The 8596-nt window shown below is 37.4% G+C and overlaps 1 pseudogene; it reads left to right on the plus strand.

Moving 5' to 3' along the window:
- The window catches only part of LOC101442359 (beclin-1 pseudogene), a 107174-nt pseudogene extending 99520 nt beyond the window's left edge, over positions 1–7654 (plus strand).
- Positions 7655–8596: the final 942 nt, after the last annotated feature.

Genomic DNA, 8596 nt, shown 5'->3' on the forward strand with positions numbered 1-8596 from the left:
CACATCCCCATTTATAAACTAGCTGTCACTCACTGTGTGTTACCATCCACTCTATATATTTCCACAATTTTACAGTAAAGCTAATTAAAACTTCTACATACATTAAACATCAGCAGTCCACTCAGTCCTTCTCTTGATCCCTTTAAGAATCCACCACCTACCACCAGGTCTTGAAGGTATTTTCCAATAATTTCTGCTAGAAGTTTTATGATTATTGCTTTTATTTTTTATTTTTTGATCTATTTTGAATTAACTTTTGGATAAGGTGTGAGAAAGGGGTCCCCTTCCTTCTTTCAGCTATGGATGTCCAATTTTTTCAGCACCATTTGTTGAATGGATTGTTCTGCCTGAGCTGTATGAGTTTGACAGGCTAGTCAAAAATCACGTGACCATACCTGTGAGGGTCTGTTTCTGAACCATAAATTTGGTTCCATTGGTCTGTTGTGTCTGTCTTTAGGCCAGTACCATGTTGTTTTTACCAATATAGGTAAGTATAATGATTTAAAGTCTGGAGATGAGGGTGCACTTTTCCTTTTTATGATGTTTCTGGCTATTCAGGACTCCTTACCTTCCAAAGAAATTTCCTGATCATCTTTTCAATTTTTTCTTTAATGCTGGTGGAATTTTTATCAGGATTGCATTAAATCTATATATCAATTTGAATAGAATTGAAATCTCTTTTTTTTAAAGATTTATTTCTTTCTCTCCCCTTCCCTGCCCCAGTTGTCTGTTCTCTGTGTCCATTTGCTGTGTGTTCTTCTTTTTGTCTGCTTCTGCTGTCAGCGGCATGGGAATCTGTGTTTCTTTTTGTTGTTGTTGTTGAATCATCTTGCTGCGTCAGCTCTCCGTGTGTGCAGTGCCATTCCTGGGCAGGTTGCACTTTCTTTTGCACTGGGCAGCTCTCCTTACAGGATGCATTCCTTGTGTGTGGGGCTTCCCTACGTGGGGGGCACCCTTGCGTGGCACAGCACTCCTTGCATGCATCAGCACTGCATGTGGGCAAGCTCCACATGGGTCAAGGAGCCCTGGGGATTGAACAGCAGACCTCCCATGTGGTAGACGGACATCCTATCCACTGGGCCAAGTCCCCATCCCAGAAGTGAAATCTTAATAATATTTAGTCTTCCAATCCATGAGCATGGAATGTTCTTCCAGTTATTTAGGGCTTTTTTGATTCGCTTTAACATTGAGTTGCAGTTTTCTGAATATAAGTCTTTTACATAATTGGTTAAGTTTATTCCTATTTGATTTTTATTTGTCATATTTTATTTTCACCACTCTTTTCACACTTTTACTTACTTTTATTGATATAATCTTCATTTCTAGAATTCTCTTCCAGGCCCCTTTCTCCTGTCTTTTCTTTTCAGGCTCTAGCACACCCTTTAGTATTTCCTGAAAATCTGGTCTCTTGTTTAGAAATTCTCTCAGTTTCTGTTTATCTGTGAATATTCTAATTTCACCCTCATTTTTGAAACCAGTCTTGCTGGATATAAGATTCTTGGCTGGCAGTTTTTCTCTTGTAGTATCTTAAATATATCACACTTCTGTCTTCCTGCCTCCATGGTTTCTGGTGAGAAATCAGCACTTAATCTTATTGGATATCCCTTACATGTTATGCTTTCCTTTTCTATTGATGCTCTCAGAATTCTCTCTTTGCCTTTGACATTCTGATAAGTACGTCTTGGGTTGGTCTATTTGGATTTTTTTTGGATGGGAGTACATTGTGCTTCTTGGACAGGGATATCTATGTCCTTCAATAGGGTTGGGAAATTTTCTACCATTATTTCTTTAAATATTCCTTCTGCCCCTTTTCCTTTCTCTTTTTCTTCTGGAACACCCATGACACATATGTTTGCACATCTTTTGTTGTCATTTAGTTCCCTGAGATCTTGTTCAATTTTTTCCATTCTTCTCTTCATCTGTTCTTTCGAATGTTCACTTTCAGAGGTCATTTCTTCAGGCTCACCAATCCTGTCTTCTGTCTCCTCAAATCTTATTTTATGATTCCAATGTTTTTTAAATTTCATTGATTGCACCCTTCATTCCCATAAGATCAGCTTTTTCTATGTATACTTTCAAATTCTTCTTTCTGTCCATCCAATGTCTTTTTAATATCCTTAATCTCTTTAGCCATCTCATTGAATTTATCAAGGAGCTTTGTTTGAACATCTATAATTAGTTGTCTCAATTCCTTTATGTCATCCAGAGGGTTATCTGGTTCCTTTAACTGGGCCATAGCTTCCTCTTTCTTGGTGTGGATTGTAATTTTTTATTGGTGTCTTCACATCTGCTTTACTAGAATATTTATTCTGGGTGCAGTTTTTCTCTTTAGTTTAGGGCTTCCTATCATTTCTCCCTTGCTGGTTGTGCAGTGAGAGCCAAGTATGTAGTTGGTGCTGTAAGCTGCAGAGGCTCAAGCTGCCCTCATTGCATCAGGGACCAATGAAGTGTCTTCTAACTTTCTCCTTTGCCAGGGGTAGGGAGAGCATCACAGCTATGTGGAATAATTCATGTGCAGGTAGACTGTAATTGCCCAGAGAGACTGATGAAGCTTCATGTCCCTTTCTCCCCTGCCTGGGGCAGGGATGGAGCTGTAGGTGTGGGCAGCAATCTATGCAGTGCAGGTCCAAGATGACCGCAGGTGCCCTGGTAGACTTCTGATTTTCAGTCTATGGCTAGCCAAAGTTACCTGCAGTTACCTATATAGGCTGGTTCAGGGCTCCTCAGCCTCCTCCCTGCCAGAGGCAGAGCTAAAGCCTAGGCAGGCTGCAGGCTGATCTGCATGAAAAAAACTGGTTCCTGTGGACACTGATAGTTTCAGTCAGCCTGGATTCCCCTTAGGCTGGGTGCAGAGTCAGAATGGTGGCTACTGGCCTCTTTCTGACTTGGGCTTGTTCACACCTTGGCTGTTCCCAGGGTTATCTCTTAGCCAGCCAAGTCTACCAATCAGTAGCCGAAATTGGCAGCCAACTGTTTCCTCCTCCCCTGTTTCTGGGAGGGTCTTCCCACATGGGAAGATGGCAGTCAATCTCTGCTGAGGTCCCTACCTTCCCCTCCAGAATCTACCATCTCCTGGAGCTCAGCTGTGGGCAATCAGGCATAGGCCTTGTCTCTGTCTGGGCTTCCTCTCTCAGTCTTGGCTATTCCATTTCCTCCCTATTTCAGCTGTGAGCTACCAAGCATGTAACAAAATTTTAGCAAATGAAATCCAACCATTTATTAAAAGAATAAAATACCATTACCAGGTGGGGTTTATCCCAGGAATATAAGGTTCATATAGCCTTCAAAATAGCAATGCAATTTATCCTTTAAAACATTTTAAAAACACCCATGATAATCTTGATAGATGTATAAAAAATAATTTGAGATCATTTAACATCCTTCCCCTTCAAAAAAATTCTCAGCCAATGAAGAATCTTGGAAAACCTATAGTTTTCATTATATTTGTTGATGAAAGCCTGGATATTTCCACCATAAATTAAACGACAATGTAAAGATATCTATTCATATTATTGCTATTCAGCATTGTGCTAGAATTTGTATCTAGTGCTATAAGCAAGAAAACTTAACTAAAGCCATTCAAAAGCATTTGAAATCCATTCAAAGGCCATTTGAAAGGCAGAAATAAATCTCTTTATTCACAGAAAACAATTGTCCCCATACCACACAGAATCTACAAAAACTATTAGAATTAATGAGTAACTTTACAGCAATGTAGGATATATAAAAATATACAAAAATAATTTTTGTGTATATTAAGAAGAATGCAGAAATTGAAAATTTAAAACTAATACCAGCTATAAGAGCACTTAAATTACAAAATATCTAAGATTAAGTTTGACTAAAAAAAGTACATATATTAGAGGTTACAACACTTTGTAAAAAATTAATGAAGACCTAAATGAATGGTAAGACAGATTAGAAGGCTCCATATTATTAAAATATCAATTCTTCACAAATTGATTTATAACTTCATCAAATTTGTAATAAAAATACCAACACAATTTTACTAGGAATTGACAAGATATGGTTAAGTTTCTATGAAGAGATCTAGCATAACAAGCACATTTTTAAAAAGAATAAAGTTGGCTGAATTACTGGATTTTAAGATTTATTGTAAAGCTAGAATCAAAATGGTGTGTTCTGCAGTAAGCATAGATAGATATATACACAGAATTTGAAAGAGTCTAGAAATATGTGGGCCATTGGTATTTATTTTAGATTTTTTACAAGAGAAGTGCTAGGACATTTCAACTCAGAAAGAATAATTTTTAAAATATTGGAAATCCCAATGGAAAAATATAAACAAGCAAACAAAACGCTTAATCCTTACCTCACACCATATGAAAAATTAACTTGAAATGACTGACTGATATAAAAAATAAGAGATAAAATTATAAAGCTTCTGAATAAGACATAGGAGAAAATCTTTGTAAAATTGGTTAAGCTTTTTATCTAGAACAAAAAGGCATGAAACATATTAGAAAAATGAATGAACTAATGATATACATAACAAAACAGATGGAAATGCAAATCATTACACTGATGAAAGAAGTCAGACTGCACGGAAAACATACTGTGTGATTCTATTTATATAAAATTCTAGAGAACTTAATCTACTCTATAGTGACAAAAGACAGATATTTTGGTATCTAGGAATGGGAAGTTGAGCAAGAAATGGTCTTTTAAATTTATCAAAACTTATCCATTAGTTACTAAGGATCCATCATTTTAATTTTATGAAAAATTTACCACACTGAGTTGCAAATTTAAATGTTAATAGAATGAAATAATATAAACTATATTTGATTATTCTTTAAAAGTTGGGAATAAGGAAGAAAGTGACAGAAACAGAATGGACAAATAAAAAAATATGAGCATGACAGTTGATGTAACCCTAATATGTGAACAATTACATTCACAAATGTAGTAAACACTTCAATAAAAAGTAAATATTGGGGAAACGGACTTGGTCCAGTGGTTAGGGCGTCCGTCTACCACATGGGAGGTCCACGGTTCAAACCCTGGGCCTCCTTGACTGGTGTGGAGCTGGCCCATGCGCAGTGCTGATGCGCGTAAGGAGTGCCCTGCCACGCAGGGGTGTCCCCTGCGTAGGGGAGCCCCATGCATAAGGAGTACACCTCTAAGGAGAGCTGCCCAGCACGAAAGAAAGTGCAGCCTGCCCAGGAATGGTGCCGCCCACACTTCCCGTGCTGACGACAACAGAAGCGGACAAAGAAACAAGAGGCAGCAAATAGACACAGAGAACAGACAACCGGGGGAGGGGGGAGTTAAATAAATAAATAAATCTTAAAAAAAAAAAAAGTAAATATTGTCAGAATTGATTAAAACTAATTCAACCCAAGTATGTGTACATAAGAGACATACTTTAAACATAAGACCAGAAAAACACTGAAATAAAAAGATGGAAAAGATCTAGTATTCAAGTGCTAGAAAACATAGAAAGCTGTGTTGTAATTTAAACTTTCACACTCAACTTTAAGATATAAAGTCAGGAAATACATATAAATTTTACACAAAATGATTAACAAAAATCATTTAATTAAAATTCATCAAATACTATACTTAGTAATTGCAAAATTATCAATATTTTAATAGACATATGGAAAATCTTTGGGAAAGTAAGTAAAATTATTACTTCCCTAGCAAGACCAATCAAGAAAAAGAGAGAAAATGCAAATTACCAATATTAGACATTGTGCCAGTTCCTAAAGTTATTTAAACAAAATAAAAGATATATTTGCCAAAAATCTTTATTCCAAAATATTTAGAATGTAGTTAAAAGTCACATAATTCTTGAAAGGTGAAATTTGAAAGTTGAAACAAGAATAAGAAAAACTTAATAACCCTAGAAAATAAATTGCCAATGAAAACAAAGAAATCTTCAGGACCAGATGGCTTCCCTGGTGAATTCTTTCAAGCATTTGTTGAAAAATAGTACCAATCTTACAAAAAGTCATTTAGATAACAGAATATGATGGGATATATTTCAAATCATTTTCAGTGACATATCTATAAACCAAAATTTACATTGACCATACAGAAAAGAAAGGTTTCAGTCCAATATCTATTATGAGCATAAATGCAAACATCTTTAAGCGTCTAAGAGCAAAACAGTACAAAATGTATAAAAAGATAATGCATTATGACTAACTGGTGTTTATTCCAGGTCTCATGTTTTGTCTAACACAAAATCAATAGCGAAGGAAACTGGAGGATGGCGGTTCTGGAGGCCTTTCTCCAGGGCCCGAGTTCCTTCCCTCCCCCACCCCCACCCCCACGATAGAACGAACCTGGGTGGCGGGCTCCAGGGGGTGGAGGGGGTCTAAGACGTCCAACAGCACAATGCAGGTGAGCTTCGTGTACCAGCGCTGCAGCCAGCCCCTGAAACTGGACACGAGCTTCAAGATCCTGGGCTGTGTCACCATACAGGAACTTACAGCTCCACTACTTGCCACAGCCCAGGCGAAAACAAGGAGACACCCAGGAAGAAGGGCTAACTCAGGAAAGGAACCATTTATTGAAACTTGTCAGGATGGTGTCTCTCGCAGATTCATCCCCCCAACCAGGACGATGTCTACAGAAAGTGCCAACAGCTTCACTCTGATTGGGGAGGCATCTGATGGTGGCACCATGGAGAACCTCAGCCAAAGACTGAAGGTTACTAGGGACCTTTTTGACATTGTGTCAGGTCAGACATATGGTGGATCACCCACCGTGTGAGGAATGCACAGGTACTCTTTTAGACCAGCTGGAAACCCAGCTCAACATCACTGAAAACGAGTGTCAGAACTACTAATGCTATTTGGATATCTTAGAGCAAATGAATGAGGATGATAGTGACAACAGCAGATAGATAAAGGAGCTGGCACTGAAGGAGGAGAGGCAGATACAGAGATGGAAGATGTGGAAAAGAACCACAAGATAGTGGTAGAAAATCTAGAGAAGGTCCAGGCTGAGACTGAGAGACTGGATCAGGAAGAAGCTCAGTATCAGAGGGAATACAGTGAATTTAAATGACAACAGCTAGAACTGGATGACAACTGAAGAGTGTAGAAAAACAGATGCAATATGCCCAGATGCAGCTGGACATGCTGAAAAAAACCAACATCTTTAATGCAACCTTCCACATCTGGCACAGTGAACAATTTGACACGATCAACAACTTAGACTGGGTCGCCTGCCCAGTGTTCCTGTGGAATGGAATGAGATTAATGCTGCTTCGGGCCAGACAGTGTTGCTGCTTCATACCCTGACCAATAAAATGGGTCTGAAATTTCAGAGGTATTGACTTGTTCCCTATGGAAATCATTCTTATTTGGAGTCTCTGACAGACAAATCTAAGGAGCTACCATTATATTGTTTCGGGGACAACAAGTTTGATCATGCAATGGTGGACTTTCCCGGACTGTGTGCAGCAATTCTCAGAAGTTGAGAAAGGCGAGACACATTTTTGTCTTCCTTACAGGATGGATGTGGAGAAAAGCAAGATTGAAGACACAGGAGGCAGCAAGTGGATCCTGTCCATCAAAACCCAGTTTAACTCTGAGGAACAGTGGATAAAAGCTCTTAAGTTCATGCTGACGAATATTAAGTGGGGTCTTAAGTATCCTCACAGTTTTATAATAAATGACTTTTCTTTAGGGAGATGTTTGCCTTTAAAGGCTTGACATTTCATTTGCGAAAATAAAAAAAATAAAAAATAAATAAAGTTTTAAATTAAAATTGGGCAATATTAAACAGCACATGTTTATAGTGCCAAAAAACAAAACAAAACAAAAACACTACAAAAGCTGCTTTATTTAAAATATCAAATGACAGTTTCCAGAGCTACAACATGCCATATATAGCCACCCAATCTTGTCATAGTTTTGATTCTTATCTCATGACTTCCTTTCCCTCATTTACAATATGAAATAGAGACTTCTGTTTCTACTGAGACAATTAAGATGTGTGAGAGACACAATTGGGAAACATGGGAAAATGACATATAAGCTTTGCCTGGTCACCATGTGATACGATCAGAAGCTTGAAATTTAATACTTCTCACTTGGTTCTAGTATTGAATGCTTACTCTGCTCTGTGTTAGAGCTATCATATGGTGTTTAATATATTTGAGGCATTCTGGAAAGATTTAATTATTTGTAATAAAAGATTTGCTGCAGTCTGATAAAAAAAATGAACATCAACCAATATCTTTCACTCTTTATCATGAAAAAGAAGAAAAACAATAAAACTATCAGTAGATAATAAAATTAAATAGCAATGATAAAATTCTTGGAAACCCAAGATCTGAATTTTCCTGTTATGATAAAGGGGTCTATTTAAACCTATTCCTTGGTACAACTACTGAATTATTTTCCCTTGAGAGGAAGAATGATATGCAGATATTATTACATATGTGTTCGCTGTGTTACTTGAAATTTCTAAAGGGCATCTTATCCACTGAATTGTTTTTGTAAGCTATTGTGACCTGATTTGAGCCACTGCAACCTAATTTAACTCGTATAATATGAAATTGCAAGCAGGAATATTGTGCTTTGACTAAACCACTAAGCATTTGGTGAATGAAAAG

The sequence above is a fragment of the Dasypus novemcinctus genome, chromosome 7, assembly GCF_030445035.2.
Source record: "Dasypus novemcinctus isolate mDasNov1 chromosome 7, mDasNov1.1.hap2, whole genome shotgun sequence".
In the NCBI taxonomy this organism is placed as follows: domain Eukaryota; kingdom Metazoa; phylum Chordata; class Mammalia; order Cingulata; family Dasypodidae; genus Dasypus; species Dasypus novemcinctus.